Source organism: Archocentrus centrarchus, unplaced genomic scaffold (assembly GCF_007364275.1).
Source record: "Archocentrus centrarchus isolate MPI-CPG fArcCen1 unplaced genomic scaffold, fArcCen1 scaffold_26_ctg1, whole genome shotgun sequence".
Taxonomy (NCBI): Eukaryota; Metazoa; Chordata; class Actinopteri; order Cichliformes; family Cichlidae; genus Archocentrus; species Archocentrus centrarchus.
Genome location: NW_022060256.1, coordinates 988,666 through 1,011,036, shown reverse-complemented (window position 1 = coordinate 1,011,036; position 22,371 = coordinate 988,666). Strand labels below are relative to the sequence as shown.

General features: G+C 38.9%; 1 pseudogene; it reads right to left on the bottom strand.

Moving 5' to 3' along the window:
• Nucleotides 1–849: 849 nt before the first annotated feature.
• LOC115775901 (GTPase IMAP family member 8-like) lies at nucleotides 850–7,906 on the bottom strand (annotated as a pseudogene).
• Between the last annotated feature and the right edge of the window lie 14,465 nt (nucleotides 7,907–22,371).

The following is a 22,371-nucleotide window of genomic DNA, read 5'->3' as shown; positions in this document are numbered from 1 at the left end:
GGCTGATGTTTTGGTCACTTTTCAATGTTGGTGGTGCGTTCACACTCGTGGTAGCACGAGACGGACTCTACAACCCACACAAGTGGCTCAGGTAGTGCAGCTCATCCAGGATGGCACATCAATGAGAGCTGTGGCAAGAAGGTTTGCTGTGTCTGTCAGCGTAGTGTCCAGAGGCTGGAGGTGCTACCAGGAGACAGGCCAGTACACCAGGAGACGTGCAGGACGCTTGGCATTTGCCAGAGAACACCAGGATTGGGAAATTCGCCACTGGCACCCTCTGCTCTTCACAGATGAATGCAGGTTCACACTGAGCACATCATGTCTCGCTCCATACACCAAGGTCACCTTGCACCACAGACTGTCCAGGAGTTGGCGGATTCTTTAGTCCAGGTCTGGGAGGAGATCCCTCAGGAGACCATCCGCCACCTCATCAGGAGCATGCCCAGGCTTTGTAGGGAGGTCATACAGGCACGTGGAGGCCACACACAGTACTGAGCCTCACTTTGGATTGTCTTAAGCACATTACATCAAAGTTGGATCAGCCTGTAGTGTGTTTTTCCACTTTAATTTTGTGTGTGACTCCAAATCCAGGCCTCCATTGGTTAAGAAATTTGATTTCCATTGATGATTTTTGTGTGATTTTGTTGTCAGCACAACCAACTTTGTACAGAGCAACATATTCAATGAGAATATTTCATTCATTCAGATCTAGGATGTGTTATTTGAGTGTTCCCTTTAGTTTTTTGAGCAGTGTAAATACAGGGCCAGTATCGCTGATACTGATACCGATACTTTTTAATAATTGTGAAGAATTTTCATGAAGTTTAACTGGTTTGAGATTTTTTTTTTTTTTTTTTCTTTGGATCTTTAGTTAAAATCCAGGATAGAATTGGGCAAAGTTTATAGGTAAAAAAATGAGTTATTTTTCTGAAACAATACAACATTAAGAAAGCAATTTTCCCCATATATTGATGTCTGGATTTTTTTTTTCGTAAATGACGTATAAAATCATCACTCAAGAACAAATCCAAACTTTTTTCCAGGTAGATTGTTTAGAAAGTATAATACAAAATTTAATAAAAAATGTCCCTTCATTCACTAAACTCTAGATTTTTTTTCTTAAATAAAAAAGCTGTACAAATTTATATTTGCTTTAAATGTTTCATAGCAAATTCCTTTTTTCCCGGAGTAAAACATGTTAAAAGGTTAAAATTTAGAGTTTGAATCAAATTTTGGTTCTAATGACAAGGACTGATGCTAATTTAAAAAATCAAGTTGTGAAAGTGTGAAAATTGGTTAAAAAATGTTAATTTTAGAACATCTTTTGAATATAAACATGAGGTGGCCATTTTTGGCCACGAACAAGCTGAAAGGGAGTTTTTTCAATTTTGCCTTCCCTGCAAAAAAATATTAATGCATAATAATCAGTGTTCTTATTAATCAGTTACATATCTCAGGCTGTACTTTTGATAATACAAGAGAATCCCATAGTACTGAGAATATATAAAGTATTCAGTTTTGAGGTAATTTGCCAACAAGTGCATTGTTCAAACAAGCTGGCATTTGAAGGGTTAATAAATAAAAAAGGAATGAACATTTTACATTTACGTGAAGAACTGATGTTAGTTAAGAACGTTATGCAAAAAAAAAATCAAAAAACAAGAAAAATGTAAAAAATTATGCCCTCTGTTTGTTAGTGGCCATTTTTGTCCACGAACAAGCTGAAAGGGTAGTAAAAACAAACAAGTTCAGAGGGTTAAGTGTCACGTGACAGTATAAAGTGTAAAGGACTAAGTGTGTATGCTCTTTGCTGTGACAGGAGCTCGCATCTTTGATGAAACCGCAGCACTGCACACAGGAGAGAAGTTGAAGCTAAAGTATCGATCTCATTATACTGATATTGATCAATATCAACACCAAAGTTGTATTGATATTTTCGATATTAGGATCGATCTGCCCACCAGTAGCTCAATGTACTGTACTAATGGGGCAGAAACAACTTACTTATCTGCTGTCATTGATGGCCATGCTAACTACAAGGTTCTAGCAAGAAATATTTTTCAGCCCAGCCCAGCCCTAACGCTAATGCTAATTAGTAAGTTAATGCTAACCGCTAAATGCCACTTCTGCTTGTTAACTGAGTGACGGGGCCTACGATGCTACTGGAAAGCACCTCTGAAGCCTAGGCAGTAATCACAGTCTTTGTGAACCTGCAGTTGCATTTCTCAAGGTGCATGTCAGGTTTGGTTCACAGACGATTTTCAGTTATGTACGAAGGACCAATGCAGAACTCTAAATCAGGTCTTGTTAGATCAATAGAGTGATAATTTTTGCATATAATCCAGGAAAGTTACATTTATATATCATGCATTTTATGTGTTCCAGAGTGCCGTTTCCTTCAACTAATGTGTTTGCAGAAATTACAAACATCCACATTTCCAGCTGCTAAAAGTATTTCCAGCGGTGGATGGAGCAGCTACAAAGTTCTCTTCTCCATGTTGCTGATCAGGTGGTTGATGAAGGACCTCCAGCTGTTTCCCAGTAAAGGTTTTCAGGTGGTTATAGGAACAAAAGCTCTTTTCGCTCCACCGAGCTCACATGCACATTGTGAATGAAACAGTCCGTGCTCTGTGGTAGATTGCAAACTACGGTGAAATGATACAGGTGCAAGCGGCGATAATAGCAGCGACCTAGCCGTAGCAGAGTCTCCTTTGAGAGGCAGAGGAGCGCAATCTTTGTTGGAGTTGAATCAGTACGATTTGCATCCAATAAAAGCAAAGATGTTAACAAATAAATTGGACAATATTCTGGCAATTTAGTGATATTTCCACAGCTGTGGTCTTGACTGGTCTTGACATAAAATCCCGAATCCTCAATGTCCGAGTCCATGACAAGACCGAGACCATCAAAAAGCGGTCTTGAGACCAAGACCAATATTGAGTAGTACAACACTACTATAGGTTAGTCTCAAGCCATCTGCTGAGTTGCTGATAGGTTCAGATCATTTGATAAAACATGGAACAAAGCACGCAACTCTTAATTTTACTTGCAGCAAGGGGTACCGTCCACTAACAAAGAGGAAAAGGTCCCCAAAGGACGGCCTCCTTCGCAGCTGTTTTATTTCACTCGCTCACATGATTAAATCACGTATGTTTACACAAGACTCAAGTTGCAACATCACTGACTTCCCATGATTAAATCATGTGTGTGTATGTGTGTGTGTGTGTCCTCATCAAGATAAAAGGGACAACAATATAGAAAACAATAGAAAACAAATGATCAACTTATAGAAACAGAAGCTATGATAATTCATAACAACCAGAATAAAGTTACATACAACAATTGCAACAGTTGCTCTAGTGTATCTGCAGTTGTTGTCAAGCTTAAATACTAATCATCTCATAATTTACACAGGCAGAGCAAAAAACATGGATGTACTAAGTATGGTATTTACCAATCTGTTAACAATTAAGCATTTTGTTAACCGTAGTATAGACAGCATAATGTTCACATGCAATGAAGACCTCCAGTAATTCGTACCTTTTGTGTATTCAGAAAACATAGCCCAGATACAAATCACATGTAAAGTTAAAAAATGCACTTAAAAAATGTAACAAAGAAAGTTTGTTATAATAAAATAAACAACAATTCTGTAGCAGTTCAGGTAGCAAAGGAAAGTCCACTTTTTAACATTAATCTTCAACAGTAGAAAGACAATAAATCAAAGGACAAAAACAAATGACAAGTAACCGGCCTAAACTCCTAAATCCTAAAAAAAAAAAAAAAAAAAAAAAAAAAATCAGACTTCCTGGAGTTCTTAATGTCCACAGTTACTCTTCTTACTTCTCTTGGAAGAATTAACTGCTGGTAAATGTGGTAGAAGCCAGGAGAGGAAGGTGGATCGAGTTCAGCTGGTGTTTTGAAACAAAGCTGCAGTCATTCAGGGTCCAATCCAGAAAAATGCATTCAAGGCTCCGCCTGTTTAAGCATCATAAGCCCACAACATGGAGGGAGCAAGCTGTGCACAAACATGTTCTAGTAGGAGGAAAGATTTCTGTCACAAATGTTAATGAATGCCAGCAGATCATAACAGAGTTTATACAAGAGGAAAAAAAAGAAGACATATTTCATTCTTATCTACAAATACTGAACACTTCTTACTCACTGATGCTGCTGCCAGAAAGGGTTTTATTTACCCAACAAATTAGAAAAAATTTCAATTAATGTTAAAAATACACGAGTTACTTTTTAAAAAACATTAAAAATCCTTACTTTCAACTTCTGCATGATAATTAAATGGCAGCTGTGACAGACTCACTACTACAGAAAGGAAATTAAATTAAGGATTGTTAAGCTACTCTGCAGTTGTTCTTGTATTTCTTTTTGATGTGTTTCCCTTCTTGTTCAAATTTATTTTCTAGTTCTTTTAATTCATCTTTCAGTTGTTGTTCTTTGTGGCTGGAGAGCTCATTTAAAAGTGCGTAGTCACTTTTTTGCCCTTCATATTTTTGCCTCAGGTCCTTCAGTTCATCGTTAAACTTTTCTACCAGAGCTTCAAAGTTCTTGGTGTATGTTTCTTTGAATTCATTGAACTCTTCAGCTTGTTCTCTGGCCTCTTCTTCATAGTTTGTTTTCATTATTTCGAGTTTTTCCTGATATTTTTCATCTAATTCTTTTCTCTCCCTCTCTTCCTGTTCTTTTCGGATTTGATCTTCTTCTTTTCTTTTTGCTTTTTCCTGCTCATATTTTTTCTGGAGACTTTCGAACTTTGTTTGCCCCTCCTGCTTTCTTTCTTCATCCTGTTTTTGTCGTTCCTCCCACCATTCTTTTCGTTCTTGCTCCCAAGCATCTCGCTTTTTTCTCATGCGTTTTTTATTCTGCAACAGCTTTTCTGCAATGCTTCCTTTTTCTTCTGATTGTGTTTTTATTTGTTCTTCCAAAGCTTTTAGTTTTTGTTCCCACTCTTGCTGCTGAATTTCTTCCTCTGTTTTTCTTTCCCTCTCTTCTTCTTCTCTTGTTTCCTGTTCTTTCTTCCTCTGTTCACGCTCCTTGTTGATGTTCTCCTCCATTTGCCTGATTTCTTGGGCTCTTTGTTTTCTTTCCTGTTCAGTTTCTGCCCTCTGTTTTTCCATTTGTCTTTCCATTTCTTCGATTTCCTCCTTGTGCTTTCTTTCCAACTCCTCCCTCTCTTTCTGCATTTTTTCATTGTTCTCCTTGAAGTACTTATCCATCTCCGTTTGTATCGCTGCTTCAGCCTCTTGGAACATCTCTGTGGTGTAGCAGCTGCCTCCATTTTCTCCCACCATAGTGCTGATCTTTGTTATCAGCTCACTGACTTGTTTGCGGTTTTGTTTATCATAGTTATTGAATACATGGCATCTTCCTCCACAGTCAGAGATCAGCTTCTTAAAGGAATCATCACATTTTCTTTCAATGTACTCTCCTAATGTCAGTTCCTCATGTTCCAGCGTATCTCCTCTTGTAAAAAGAACGATGGTGAACTTTTCTGAATTCTTCCCAAAGACTTCCTTGATGAGTTTTAATGTCTCCTTCTCCTCTGGTGTTAGTCGACCAACTTGTAACACCAACAGGAAGACATGTGGTCCTGGAGCCAGAAGACTGACACATTTCACCAACTCCTCACAAACTTCTTCCTTTGACAAAGTTGAGTCAAACAGTCCAGGAGTGTCGACCACAGCAACAGAACGACCGTCCACTTCACCCTGTGCTTTCTGACATTTTTTGGTGACTGATGTTTGACTCGATTCAGCTTTAAACTCCCTTCTTCCTAGAATCGTGCATCCCGATGAGCTCTTTCCATTGCCAGTCTTTCCTATCAGCACAATCCTGAGACACTCTGGGCTCTGCTTCTCACCAGAACCTGTAGAATAATAAGGCCTGGAGTTAATTCATCAGCTGATAAACAGTAGAAAGTACAGCTTTAGGTCTACAAAGCCATTAAAAAGATTAAACTGAAAATTTACTTACCAGTGATCTTTTTCTTCAGGTCTCTAAGTTCAGCTTGTACTTGAGTGACTTTATCTATCTGAGCATGTGCAAATGTTTCTGTTGTATAGCAGCATGTATTCATTTTGTTCACAAAATCAAGCAGCTCTGGGATCTGCTCTTTGTCCTTGATGTTGAGAACAACAAATCTTCCTCCACATCGCTGTTGGAGCTCCTGGATGTATGTGTCTCCCCTCACAAAGTTATCAACAGCTGGAGCTGTAGGATCTGATTCCACAGTGAACAGAATCATGGTGAAGTCACTGATTCGAGAGCTGAACGTGTTCTGGATGGTCTCTAACTCTGCTTTGTCTTCATCAGTGAGGGGAGCCACAGGTATGACCAGGATGAAGGCATGGACACCCTCAGGATCACAGAGGGAGATACACCTGAGTGATTCCTCCATCACTGTCTCCTGAGGTTTTCCATACAAGGCAGGCAGCTCCACCAGGGAAACCCAGCGTCCACACACCTCTCCCTGATGTTTAACACACTCTGAGCTGGAGACTGAATGAAGCTCAGTCTGACCTAAAATGGCCTTGACTGCTGAAGTCTTCCCTGCTCCTCTCCTCCCACACAGAACCAGGTTCACACTGGATTTTGAACAATCAGGTGTTTTTAAGGTCAGATACTTTCCACTGTTGTTTTTCACTATGCTCTCTATCTGTTCCATGAAATCTTGATAATTATTTCTGTCAAGATTTATTGTTGACTGCTAGTTGTTACAGTCCCTAATTAACTCATTTGCTGAGGAATAATCTCCCTTCTCATTTTTTGTTATAATGACCATTGAGTGTTTGTGTGCATCTTCATTAAAGAAACTCAGGATGAACTTCAGCCTCTGATTTTCTGCCTCTTTGAAATCTGAAGGCTTAATTAAGTGCAGCAATACATTTGGTCCAGGAAGGCAAAGACTTGAGCACTTCTTCAACTCTTCTTGAACGGTTTCCTCAGATATACTGAAGAGATCAACAGTTTTAATCACAGTCAGTATTTTTTCTTTCCACTCTCCACAAAGTGCTGTACAGATGGGAGATTTTTGACTGTGAAAACCTTCTTTTCCAATGATAAAATTACCCATCTTTGTTTTTTTCTCATCACTTTTTCCAAATATCACAATCCGGAGTGCAGACACTGCAATAAAAAGAGGATAAACTATGTATAAAAACGCATTCAGTGAGCTATACACAGTATATTATAAATTAGATATAAAAATCATTGCACTACACTACATTGTTTTCAGTTCTGTGACTGACACTTCCAGCTTTAACTGAACAGTTAAGCTGAAGTCTTAAACACTACCTGCTACTCTAAAAAGCTCACACTCATCGACTCTCTTCACATTCACATAAACAGCATTCAGCAAATAATGCAACCCATCACTTTTGTACTGTCCCAGCTTAAAATCTAACTTCTAACCAAGAAATATAAAATCTTTGTTTGTTGACTTTTGCTGAGTTTTGTTTTCTGAAGTTTAAACCAACTAATGATGGAAAAACATGCATCTGATGGAAAAGCTTAATTTTGGCTAAATTCAGTTCAACTCACTGTCAGGTGGCAGCCATTCATAGCTTTGGCTATGCATCAAGGGTTGCTGGTCATCTGTCAGAAATACACAAAAATATACAAAAAAACTAGTGAAACTTAGGCTGCACATCACTGCCTAAAACTTACAGGTTTGCGGACAATACCAAATAATCAGTAATAAGTGCAGATGTAAATGAAAGTAGTAATTCCATATTAAGTTATATTATTTTAGATTAGATTATACATTATATTAGAGTTTCTCTACATTATTATTACAACAAAAATTTAACTAAAACTCAACTTTTTGTTCATTTGTTACAGACCATTAGTGAACTAAAGCATGACTAGACTCACCAGATGATGCTGAGGCCATACTGCCACTGCACTCTAGAAACCCAGGAGAGAGAAGTTCAGCTGAATAATTGAATCCTCAGATTTAAATATGCATGTTTAAGCAAATGTCTCATTAGAGGCAAAGAAATCTAAGCCTGATAGAGAGATTAATGAAGTGGTGTAAACGAGCCATAAAGGTATCAACATGAGTCTAACAAAATTAACTTTTAATATAAATATCTCGTGGACATGAATCTGTCAGAGCTCCTCTGTATGGTACAGGTGGGATGAGTTTTAAAACTACAGGTGCTGGTCATAAAATTAGAATATCATGAAAAAGTTAATTTATTTCAGTAAATCAATTCAAAAAGTGAAACTTTATATCATATTCATTCATTACACACAGATTGATATATTTCAAATGTTTATTTCTTTTAATTTTGATGATCATAACTGACAACTAATGAAAACCCCAAATTCAGTATCAGAAAATTAGAATATTACTTAAGATCAATAAAAAAAAAAAGGATTTTTAGAAATGTTGGCCAACTGAGACGTATGAACATGAAAAGTATGAGCATGTACAGCACTCAGTACTTAGTTGCGGTCCTTTTGCCTGGATTACTCCAACAATGCGGCGTGGCATGGAGTCGATCAGTCTGTGGCACTGCTCAGGTGTTATGAGAGCCCAGGGTGCTCTGATAGTGGCCTTCAGCTCTTCTGAATTGTTGGGTCTGGCGTATCACATCTTCCTCTTCACAATAGCCCATAGATTTTCTATGGGGGTAAGGTCAGGCGAGTTTGCTGTCCAATTAAGAACAGGGATACCATGGTTCTTATGAATTCCTGTATTAGGCCCAGCTGTTCTTGCCCTTATTAACAGCAGCCTGTCCTCTGGTGTGGTTCCTGATACTTTTAAGCATGCGACAGTGTTACCATGGATTAAAAAACCTCGACTGGATTCCACTGTGCTGTCTAATTTTAGGCCTATTTCGAGGCTTCTATTTCTTTCTAAAATTCTGGAAAAGGTTGTGTATAGCCAGGTGAAAGCCTTTTTAGGCGAAAATTATATCCTTGAGGTCTTTCAGTCTGGCTTCAAGCCTCTTCATAGCACTGAGTCTGCCTTGCTAAGGGTTTTTAATGACATTTTCCTGGCCACAGATGCAGGTGACTGTGTGATTTTACTTCTTTTAGATCTGACAGCTGCTTTCGATACAGTGGACCACAATATTTTAATATCTCGTCTTGAGCAGTGTATAGGTATTCAGGGCACAGCGCTAGAGTGGTTTAGGTCCTACTTGACCCAGAGAACTTTTACTGTCTGCTTAAATGATTTTAAATCTTCCTGTGCTCCTTTGTCGTGTGGGGTGCCCCAGGGTTCAATTCTTGGACCATTGCTGTTTTCTCTATATTTGTTGCCCCTTGGTTCTATTTTCAGAAAGCATAAAATTGCTTTCCACTCTTACGCCGACGATACCCAGATTTACATGCCCCTAAAACATAGCAATGCAAACTCCATACAGACCTTGACAAAGTGTCTCGATGAAGTCAAAGCTTGGTTGGCTTTGAACTTCCTGCATTTTAATGAAAATAAGACGGAGGCAATCGTTTTTGGTTCGGGCATCACTGGGGTGCCAACTTCTGTTGATCTGGGTCCTCTATCCCAGTATGCAAAACCCATGGTCACAAATCTGGGAGTTAAGATGGATGAGAGTCTTAGGTTGGAGGGTCAGATTACTGCTGTGGTGAAATCCAGTTTCTGTCACCTGAGACAGCTCGCCAAGATTAAAACCATCTTGTCGAAAAATCATTTTCAAGCAGTAACTCATGCCTTTGTTACAGTCCTGGCTGGATTACTGTAACTCTTTGTATATTGGCGTAAACCAGTCCTCATTGGCTCGTCTTCAGCTGGTCCAGAATGCCGCCACACGGCTTTTGACTGGAACACGTAAGAGGGAGCACATTACCCCTGGTTTATCTTCATTGCACTGGTTGCCTGTTTATTTTAGAGTTCATTTTAAAATCCTTTTATTGTTTTTAAGTCTTTAAATGGCCTTGCCCCATCGTACCTCTGAGTTACTGCATCTACACTATCCTTCCCGCTCGCTCATATCAGCTGATAAACTGCTCTTGGACGTGCCGAGGACTAAGCAGAAGCTTAGGGGGGACAGAGCCTTTGCAGTGGAAGCCCCTAAACTATGGAACTCGCTCCCATTGCATATTAGACAGGCCTCTTCACTGACAACTTTTAAAACCTCTCTTAAGACCCACTTATTTCACCTGGCTTTTGACCAGATTTGAGATGCTGATTTTAGTTGTTGTGTATTTATTTTGTATTTTATTTTACCTAGTTATTTTATACTGTTTTATTATTTGATTCATGATAAACTATGTATGTTATTGTTGCTTTTATCCTATGTTATTTTTATTTATTTATTTTTATCTGCACTTCCCTTGTGTATTGTTGTCTTGTTTTCCTTGTTCAGCACTTTGGTCAGTGCTTGCTGTTTTTAAAGTGCTTTATAAATAAAATTGGCTTGGCTTAAAGCAGGTACTGGTAGCTTTGGCACTGTGTGTACTGTAGGTGCCAAGTCCTGTTGGAAAATGAAATCTGCATCTCCATAAAGTTGGTCAGCAGCAGAAAGTATGAAGTGCTCTAAAACTTCCTGGTAGACGGCTGCGTTGACCTTAGACCTCAGAAAACACAGTGGACCAACAGCAGCAGATGACATGGCACCCCAAACCATCACTGACTGTGGAAACTTTACACTGGACCTCAGCCAGTGTGGATTCTGTGCCTCTCCTCTCTTCCTCCAGACTCTGGGACCTTGATTTCCAAAGGAAATGCAACATTGACTTTGATCAGAGAACATAACTTTGGAGCACTCAGCAGCAGTCCAGTCCTTTTTGTCTTTAGCCGAGGCGAGACGCTTCTGACGCCGTCTCTTGTTCAAGAGTGGCTGGACGCGAGGACTGCGACAGCTGAAACCCATGTCTGCATACGTCTGTGCGTGGTGGTTCTTGAAGCTCTGACTCCAGCTGCAGTCCAGTCTTTATGAATCTCCCCCACATTTTTGAATGGCTTTTGTTTCACAGTCCTCTCCAGGGTGCGGTTATCTCTATTGTACACTTTTTTCTACCACATCTTTTCCTTCCTCTCTATTAATGTGCTTGGACACAGAGCTCTGTGAACAGCCAGCCTCTTTAGCAATGACCTTTGGTGTCTTGCCCTCCTTGTGCGAGGTGTCAAAGGCCGTCTTTTGGACAACTGTCAAGTCAGCAATCTTCCCCATGATTGTGTAGCCTACAGAACTAGACTGAGAGTTAATTAGCTGATTAGACTGTGGCACCAGGTGTCTGCAATATTGAACCTTTTCACAATCTTCTAATTTTCTGAGATACTGAATTTGGGGTTTTCATTAGTTGTCAGTTATAATCATCAAAATTAAAAGAAACAAACATTTGAAATATATCATTCTGTGTGCAATGAATGAATATAATATACAAGTTTCACTTTTTGAATGGAATTACTAAAATAAATCAACTTTTTCATGATATTCTAATTTTATGACCAGCACCTGTATAGTAAATATAAAACTGTAATGGACATATGTAATAGTAGTTCAGAAGGAGTACCTTAAAATGAATGTACTGTGTAGTAGTTAAAACATTTATCAGTTGGTGTTGATAACAGTTTGTTTTTATGAAGACTTTAGACTTTTTATTGCTGATATAAAACTGATAAACTGAGCTGTCCTTCAAAGAAGCTTCATTATATCCATGTGATAAAGGCTTTCAGGTATTATGACTTGTGTCCAGTCCTCTAACCATACAGACCAGTTATTTTACCAAAGCTGTAGTCCTTCCCTAAACCTCACTACTGTCCAGACTTCAACACACTCCTGGAGTCTGTCTCAGTCTGAGACACTCTCTGGGATGAATGCATATAGTTTAAATCATCATTCTGTTTTCAAATAAAATTAAAATACTTCATATCTGATATTTGGTCATTTTTAACCTGAGAAATCATTTTGTCCTGCTAACCTGGGGACGACATCATTTATTGCAGCCTTTAAAAGACTCTTCAGACCAGTGATGACTAGAAATAAGTTAAAAGAAGTCATGTAGACCATCCAAAACAAGCCAACAGTCCATTTTTACCTTTAATGGTGAACAGTACAGTGTTGATATACAGTAACATAGAGAGAGAGAAGGAGAAGACACACAGCAAAGGGTCACAGGTCAGACTCAAACCCGGGCCGGCTGCATTTGGTCACCTGCTGACCCACTGGGCCAAAGCAGCACCAAAGAGCAGGAAGTTTTTACTAACAATGACACAAGAAATGTATTTAAATGTTCCTTTAATGCCTCCTGTGTGCGGTCAGTGCACCCTTTGCTTCGTTCCACAGAATTTAAACCTTGAATTTTGTCTTAGTATTTGTTTCTTTGCGCTTACCTGAGTTTGGCCCTTTTGTTTCAGCCTTGTTTGTGTTCACTGTGTGAAAATCTGCAGCAGCTTGTTTTTGCTTTTTGGCAGCACACCTGGAAATTTAGGAAAATATAACATTACTATATAATCATATTTTAAAAATACAAGTTTGTAACACTTCTTTAGCTCAGCATTCACTGAATGACTGACAATAATACTCAAAGCTGTAAAACAAAAGAGTTACTTTGGTCACCTCGACTCCGAGCTCATTTTTGAAGTTGTACTTTGTGGTTTTCTTGTGCGACTGAACAGTGTTATCAAGTATTTTGTCTACTTTCAAATCTCCATGATAGAAGAAAGAAAGCAGCTCACAAACAGTCGTCATCTTTACAGAAACTGAACATTAAAGACAGAATTGTTGGAGGCTCAGCATCCGTCCACCTGCTCTCTGATTATAATAATTCTCTTTCCTTATTTTAGGTTGAATTTACTTACCTGAAAGCGTCACTGAGTCATTCCAGAAAGGAAAAGTTCAGGCTTGACTCGGATCACTGAATGACTGAGAGCAGAGTTCATGCTGGGATGAGATGGGAGGTGTGTGAGGAGAAAATAAGAAACCTGATTGGACAGAATGAATGCACCTTTGATTCAAACCACACAAGGACGCCACAGTCACTTCTCTCAGGTATCTGCACCTGAGCTGAACATTATTCATCTGGAAAATACAAAGGAGAGGAGATTTCCCATGAGATCCAGATCATATTTCACCTTTAAAATGTACACATACAGTAAACTTAAGAGAGATCTGAAAAAAATGTTGTCCTGACTTTGAAAATTTGAGTCTTTTATAATTACACTGCTCAAAAAATGAAGGGAACACTTGATCATCACAATACAGAGTCAGTTAAGCTGCAGGGATGTGAATCCATGCAGTCAGGAAGGAGAAACCACTGTGTATCTATTCCAGCTGCAATCAAAGTGACAACAGGCGCAACAAGACAACCCAACAAAAAAGGAAATAGTTTAGCATCTGGTGCCCACAGACTTCCTCTTTCCTTCCTCCTCCTGACTGATTATACTCTAGTTTTGATTTTTGCTAGTATTTTGCCACTGCTGGTAGAATGAGACTCCTCCAGGATGGCGGATCCATACGTGCCATCAACAGAAGGTTTTCTGGGTCTGGAGGAGCTGGATTCACCTTTGTTCAATTCAATTCAATTCAATTCAGGTTTATTTATATAGCACCAAATCACAACAAACCTCAAGGTGCTTTTGTATTGTGGGTAAAGACCCTACAATAATACAGAGTAAAAACGACCCCCTATGAGCAGCACTTGGTGACAGTGGGAAGGAAAAACTCCCTTTTAACAGGAAGAAACCTCCAGCAGAACCAGGCTTAGGGAGGGGGGGGGGTCATCTGCTGTGACCAGTTGGGCTGAGGGGAGAGGAAAAAAAAAAAAAAAAGAGACATGCTGTTGAAGAGAGCCAGAGATTAATAACAATTAATGATTAAATGCAGAGTGGAGTATAAACAAAGTAAATAAGGTGAATGAAAAGAAACAGTGCATTATAGGAACCCCCAGCAGCCTAGGCCTATAGCAGCATAACTAAGGGAGGGTTCAGGGTCACCTGATCCAGCCCTAACTATAAGCTTGATCAAAAAGGAAAGTTTTAAGCCTAATCTTAAAAATAGAGAGGGTCACTAGACTCAAACATCTCAAAATTCCTATGGAAAAAAACAAACCATCACGAATTAGTTTGAAAACTTTACAAAAGCCAAAACACAGTGGCAATCTGGAACTACCAAAGTTTTATTTCTATTCCCTAGGGAGCAGATTGCAGTACATTTCAAAGTGGATCAAATCAAATTCATTAGACAACCCATGGTTGGATTTAGAACAGGCACTTTGCGGAAAAGTAAAAATCTCAGATCTACCTTTCATTAACCCCTGTTATTAAGCATCATAAATGCTTTAAAAGTCTAAGTATTAACACCTCTCTGTCAGCCTGGTGGGAATTTTTAAAAATAACTAAGTCTTCAATTATCCCCTGTAAACTAACACCCATTTGGAACAACCCAGATATTTGTCAGAAAATAGAAAATGCTGAATTTATGACATTCCATGAACTTATATTAAAATATGGAATTGGCAACAGTAGATTTCTGGAATATCAACAACTGAAATCTATCCTGAAAGGAAGATTTAATCTCAATCAACTGAATTTAGAAATACCTACATGGGTATCAGAACTTCTAAACCTCTGTGCCCCAAAATTGTTATCAAAATTATATAAATTATTATTAAAAACTGATGATTCAGTCTCCCTCCCAATTGCAAAATGGGCGTGTGATCTTTCTATCAGCCCGGATCAAAACTTCTGGACAGAAATATGCTTAAATATCAAATGACTAAAAGTCCCCAGTTACAACTTATACAATATACAATTCTCCATAGAACGCACTATACTGGACAAAGGATGTTCCAAATGGGCCTTACACACTCAAACATATGCACCCACTGCACAAGCAATTCAGAGGAGAACTATATACACGCTCTGTGGTCTTGTATTCCTGTTCAGAAGTTCTGGCAGAGGATATGTGAAGACCTATCCACATGGTTTAGCTGTCATGTTCCAACTTCCCCCAGACTATGTATTTTAGGTGATGTCAGTGAATTATGGGGTCATATATATCACACATAGTTCTTACCGCGTTGTGCATCGCTAAGAAAACTATCCTATGAATTGGAAATCAAAAAATAAACTGTGTATTACTCAATACAGAAATCTATTATGTTTCTCTCAAAATGTAAAGGAGCCCACCCACCACTTTAATCATACTCTGGATCTTGTCCTAACATATGGCATAGAAACTGAAGACTTAACAGTATTCCCTGAAAGCCCCCTCCTGTCTGATCATTTCTTAGTAACATTTACATTTACTTTAATGGATTACACTGCAGTGGGGAATAAGTTTTATTACAGTAGAAGTCTTTCTGAAAGTGCTGTAACTAAGTTTAAGGATCTAATTCCTTCATTGTTATGCTCTTCAGTGCCAACACAGTGCAGAGCAGCTACCTAAACTCTGCTCCCAGTGAGGTCGAGTATCTCGTCAATAGTTTTACATCCTCACTGCGTATGACTTTGGATACTGTGGCTCCTCTGAAAAGGAAAGCTTCAAATCAGAAGTGCCTGACTCCGTGGTATAATTCACAAACGCACAGCTTAAAGCAGATAACCCGAAAGCTGGAGAGGGAATGGCGTCTCACTAAATTAGAAGATGCTCATTTAGCCTGGAAAAAGAGTTTGTTGCTCTATAAAAAAGCCCTCCGTAAAGCTAGGACATCTTACTATTCATCATTAATTGAAGAAAATAAGAACAACCCCAGGTTTCTTTTCAGCACTGTAGCCAGGCTGACAAAGAGTCAGAGCTCTGTAGAGCCGAGTATTCCTTTCACGTTAACTAGTAGTGACTTCATGGATTTCTTTACAAATAAAATTTTAGACATTAGAGAAAAAATTATTCATAACCATCTCAAAGATTATTCTTCATGTTCGGCTGCTTTCAGCACTGCTGGTATTTGTTTAGACTCTTTTGCTCCAGTTGATCTTTCAGAGTTAACTTCAATAGTTACTTCCTCCAAACCAGCAACATGTTTGTTAGATCCCATTCCTACTAGACTGTTCAAAGAAGTCTTTCCAATTATTGATGCTTCAATCTTAAAAATGATCAATCAGTCTTTATTAGTTGGCTATGTACCACAGACCTTCAAGGTGGCTGTAATTAAACCTCTGCTTAAAAAGCCATCACTTGACCCAGCTGTCTTAGCTAATTATAGGCCAATCTCCAACCTTCCTTTTCTCTCAAAGATTCTTGAAAGAGTAGTTGTAAAACAGCTAACTGATCATCTGCAGAGGAACGGTTTATTTGAAGAGTTTCAGTCAGGTTTCAGAATTCATCACAGTACAGAAACAGCATTAGTGAAGGTTACAAATGATCTTCTTACAGCCTCTGACAGTGGACTCATCTCTGTTCTTGTCCTGTTGGACCTCAGTGCAGCTTTGATACTGTTGACCATAACATTTTATTACATAGATTAGAGCTTGCTATAGGTATTAAAGGTAATGCACTGCAGTGGTTTGAATCATATTTATCTCATAGACTCCAATTTGTTCATGTAAATGGGGAGTCTTCTTCACACACTAAGGTTAATTATGGAGTTCCACAGGGTTCTGTGCTAGGACCAATTTTATTTACATTATACATGCTTCCCTTAGGCAGTATTATTAGAAAGCATTGCATCAGTTTTCATTGTTATGCAGATGATACTCAGCTTTACCTATCAATGAAGCCAGATGACACACATCAATTAGTTAAACTGCAGGAATGTCTTAAAGATATTAAGGCCTGGATGACCTCTAATTTCCTGCTTCTAAATTCAGATAAAACTGAAATTCTTGTTCTCGGCCCCACAAATCTTAGAAACATGGTGTCTAACCAGATACTTACTCTGGATGGCATTACTTTGGCCTCCAGTAACACTGTGAGAAATCTTGGAGTCATTTTTGACCAGGATATGTCCTTCAATGCACATATTAAACAAATATGCCGGACCGCTTTTTTGCATTTGCGCAATATTTCTAAAATTAGAAACATCCTTTCTCAGAGTGATGCTGAAAAGCTAATTCATGCATTTATTACTTCTAGGTAGTGTTGTAGTACTCGAGATCGGTCTTGGTCTCGAGACCGGTCTCGAGACCGCTTTTTGATGGTCTCGGTCTTGTCATGGACTCGACCGCATTTGGTCTCGGTCTTGTCATGGACTCGGACCTTGCGGACTCGGGATTTTATTTCAAGACCAGTCAAGACCACAGCTGTGGAAATATCACTAAATTGCCAGAATACTGTCCAATTTATTTGTTAACATCTTTGCTTTTATTGGATGCAAAACGTACTGATTCAAATCCCACAAATATTGCGCTCCTCTGCCTCTCAAAGGAGCGCACCTCACAGACTCCGCCCCGGCTAGGTCGCTGCTATTATCGCTGCTTACGCCTGTATCATTTCACCGCAGTTTGCAATCTACCACAGAGCACGGACAGTTTCATTCACAATGTGTATGTTTGATCTCACTATGGTCACGCGTGTGCTGCATAAATCGAAATAACTGCATGAACACGAAGAGAAGTAAGAGGGAAAATGAAGATCAAAGGAAAATTTCAGGCTTCCGATTCAACAAAAAAATCCCAGCATGAAAGGTAAATACCAACCTTCATGTATTTTGATACACAAACTAAAAATTTAATGCAAGTTTTAGGGCTGCAACGATTCTTGGAATAACGCAATTCGATTATTAAAAATCCTCGACACAAATTTGTTGCTTTGATGTTTGGTTTCAGCTCTGCAGCTCAGGTGTCTCCGTGTAAGCGGAGCATTTCCAAAAAAACAAAAACGACCCTTTAACACGAGTGGATCGCTGAGATGTTTTTTCACGCCCCCACTTCTCTGTGCTGTGAGTGCGCATGTTTGAATGTGCGCGCGTGTTGCGCAGAGGATGTCAGCTGTTATTTTTTTCTTTACGTCAGCTGTAGCCACCAGAACAGACCTATAACCACAGTGTACTGGGGAAAGGGGGGGCTGCCATTAGCACTAGCAATCGTTCGGTGCCCCCTCCACCCCCTTCAGTACAGAGGGGCTCCTTCAAAATGTTTTTATCAACCACCTGATCAGCAACATGAAGAACAGAGAACTTTGTAGCTGCTCCATCCACCCTGTTTGTTTCACACAGAGAAACATCTGCAGTACGGAAGTTAAAATATGCTGATGAATTGTTAAAATGAAAAATTATTTCTTATCCAATTACTTGATTAATTGACGGAATAATCAATTAAATACTTGATTACTAAAATAATTGATAGTTGCAGCCCTACTTGTATTCAGAAAGCCATAGTCAAACATTAGTTTTCAGCACCAGTAGAGCTATGAGAGGCCTTCAAGAATAAAATACTACAGTTCCCAGCAAGATGATGTCACTTCCTATTGTTGCATTAAAAACATGAGTTTATGCTCACAATATGGTGGCTGATATTCAAATGTAGGAAATGCTATTAGCAGCCGAGGAATCTGGATTATGTTTTTGTTGTGTATTTTTTTATGTGATTTCTGCAAACACAGTGGAAGGAAACGGCACTCTGGGACACATTAAATGCTTGATGTATAAATGTAACTTTTCTGGATTATATGTAAAAATGATCATTCTATCAATCTAATAAGGCCTGATTTAGAGTTCTGCATTGATCCTTTGTGTATAACTGAAAATCCTCTCTGAAGCAAACCTGACATGCACCTCGAGAAATGTAACTACACGTCCAAAAAAACTGATTACTGCTTTCTGGTTATGTCTTAGGCCCCATCACTCAATTAACAAGTGGGAGCGGCATTTGGTGGTTAGTATTAGCTTACTAATTAGCATTAGCATTAGTGCTGGGGTGAGAAATATTTCTTGCTAGAACCCAGAAGTTACCATGGCCACCACCAATGGTAACAGCAGAGAAGTAAGTAAGTTGTTTCTCCGCCATCAGTACATTGAGCTAGTGGTGGGCAGATTGATCCTGATATCGATAATATGGATGCCAACGTTGGTATTGGTATTGATCAATATCAGTGTAATGAGATCGATACTTTGGCTTCAGTTTCTCTCCTGTATGCAGTGCTGCGGTTTCATCAAAGATGCGAGCTGACTGTCTAAGTGTCGCTCCTGTCACAGCACAGAGCACTTTGCTCCTCCCCTCCCCACAGTGTTTTGTTATACTGTCATGTGATGCATAACATATTTTATTTGGGAAAAAAAAGGATTTTGCTATGAAACATTTAAATCAAATTTAAATTTAAATTTGTAGAAAATTAGTGAATGAAGGGACATTTTTTATTAAATTTTTTTATTATACTTTCTGAAAAATCTACCTGGAAAAAAGTTTGCATTTGTTCTTGAGTGATGATTTTGTACACTTAATTTATGAAAAAAAATTCCAGACATCAATGTATGGGGAAAATTGTTTTATTCTATTGTTTCAGAACAATAACTTTTATTTTGATGAAGTATTTTCTACTTACATATAAACTTTGCCCAATTCTATTCTGGGTTTTAACTAATTAATGATCCAAAGGAAAAAAATCTCAAACCAGTTAAACTTCATGGAAATTCTTCATAATTATTAAAAAGTATTGGTATCAGTATCGGTGATAATGGCCCTGTGTTTACTTTACATAGGATCGATACCAAATTATGAAGTGTTGCACACAACTACATTGAGCAGCATACACCAGGAGTGATTGACAGTGCTAAGACCCTCCTCCTGGCTCTGACCGGTTGTTTTTGACTGGGAGCGGTTCAGGGAGGAGGTGGAGGAGCTCCATTTTTTTCGCAGATTATCGGTCTCATACTGTCTGACATGGTGACAGTTTTAACAAATATGTAAAAACCAGATTTTTTATAAAAGTTACATCCTGCAGCTTTAATCTGTATAAGATTAAAGGCTTTAGTTCTTACTGTTGATGAGTGTTTGCCATTTTTTCAGTTTTACACATTTAGCTATGTGGTTTTGAAAAAGCACCCATTTTTACAAAGGTTGTAGGTTTAAAAACAACACAACTTTATGCATAGTTTATGAAAGGCAGAGAATAGTTAAGACTATTGTGATGAACTATGAATAATTGTTTTACATTCTGTGATAAATGATGGAAGTCACCCAGGAGTATTAAATAAAGATGGTTATATTTATTTGAGCTGTGAGTTTTTAATATCAGGGTAATTTTATGGGAATGCGGATCTTTCAGATCAATTTGAGAAGTGATTTTGATCATGTTTCACATTTTATTGTGTCATGTAGTGTCAGGCACTGGTCTTGGTCTTGTCTCGGTCTCGCCCCCCCTCGGTCTTGGTCTCGACTGGTCTCGGACCCTAAAAGTCTTGGTCTTGTCTCGGTCTCGATACCCCTCTGGTCTTGGTCTTGTCTCGGTCTCGGGTTAGGTGGTCTTGACTACAACACTACTTCTAGGGTGGACTATTGTAATTCATTATTATCAGGCTGTCCAAAAAGCTCCCTGAAAAGCCTTCAGCTGATCCAAAATGCTGCAGCTAGAGTACTGACAGGGACTAGAAAGAGAGAGCAGATTTCTCCCATATTGGCTTCTCTTCATTGGCTCCCTGTTAAATCTAGAATAGAATTTAAAATTCTTCTCCTCACATGCAAGATCTTGAATAATCAGGCACCATCTTATCTCAAAGACCTCATAGTACCATATCACCCCAATAGAGCACTTCGCTCTCAGACTGCTGGCTTACTTGTGGTTCCTCGGATACTTAAGAGTAGAATGGGAGGCAGAGCCTTCAGCTTTCAGGCCCCTCTTCTGTGGAACCAGCTCCCAGCTTGGATTCAGAAGACAGACACCCTCTCTATTTTTAAGATTAGGCTTAAAACTTTCCTTTTTGATAAAGCTTATAGTTAGGGCTGGATCAGGTGACCCTGAACCATCCCTTAGTTATGCTGCTATAGGCCTAGGCTGCTGGGGGGTTCCCATAATGCACTGTTTCTTCTCATTCACCTTATTTACTTTGTTTATATTCCACTCTGCAATTAATCATTAATTGATATTAATCTCTGTCTCTCTCCCCTCAGCCCAACCGGTCGCGGCAGATGACAGCCCCTCTCTGAGCCTGGTTCTGCTGGAGGTTTCTTCCTGTTAAAAGGGAGTTTTTCCTTCCCACTGTCACCAAGTGCTGCTCATAGGGGGATGTTTTGATTGTTGGGTTTTCTCTGTATTATTGTAGGGTCTTTACCCACAATACAAAGCGCCTTGAGGTGACTGTTTGTTGTAAGTTGGGGCTATATAAAAAAAATTGAATTGAATTGAATTGAATTGATGTCTGAGCCAAAGCTGACTGATCATGTATTTTCTAGGCTGGGTGGATCACTGCTGCATATGATTGAAAAAATATAACGAGACTATTTCTTTATCAGTCCTGCTCTGCACAAGAATTCTTCTTTCTCATTGCATCTAATGATCACTGAAAACGCAAGCCTTTTAAATTTAACACATTTATTGATCTGATTAATATTTTCTTTATTAATAAAATTGAATTGAATTTAATTAATGATTGTTATTGGTTTGCAATGTTGTCACAAAGATACATCAGTATTATTGTATAAGTTTGATCTGATTTGGACACAAACAGCATTTGTGTTTAGGCAAAAATCACAACTTTGGAAAAATAACTTTTTAAGTTTAGGAAACTCAACAGAAATTTAAATTCTTGTAGCTGCTCAAACATGTTATTGCATAAACATACTGAAGCATCTTTGGAGGACAGGTCAGTGTATTATTATTATTATTATTATATGAGAAATAATATACTCACTGCTTCAACACCTAAAGTCTATAGAAGACAAAAAGTCCGCAATTGATAAACACAGTGACTACATTCATTCATGGATCCACTGCAGTTCTCAGTCTGTGAGTTCATACAACATGTGCTGTCACAAACTGGCTGACAGAAGATGACAAGGAGGGAGTCCACACAAGAGGCTTACTTGAATAAAAGGCCATTATTAAACACAGCTTGACCAAGAGCCAATCACTGTGAAATGTAGAGTGGAAGAGACAGAGTGAGCGGTTCAGCTGGGCCATCTTTTATAGCTTGGAAGAAACGGGTGAGCTGTATTAGTTAACGATCCTCCCACGCCAGCCAATTATCAGAAACAGGCCAGGCCTGAACTTTCCTGACAGTGGGAGGATCGTCACACTGTCACTCTCAAAAATCGGTTCCAGCGTGACCTTAGAAATTAATCTAAAATCAAATCAATAACAGAAGGTAACATTGAAACACCCCCATTTATTAAAATGGCTACAACACAACCTGGCCAATCAAACAAGCTGACACCCCCCCCTTTACCAAATCCAATTCCCCTAACCAGCAACATCTTAAATGGGGAGTTAAGTAGATGATTAGCGGGTATGGCCAAACTGGTTCTTCTTAAAGATGCATGACTGGTATACTGAAGTGTGCATCTGCCCC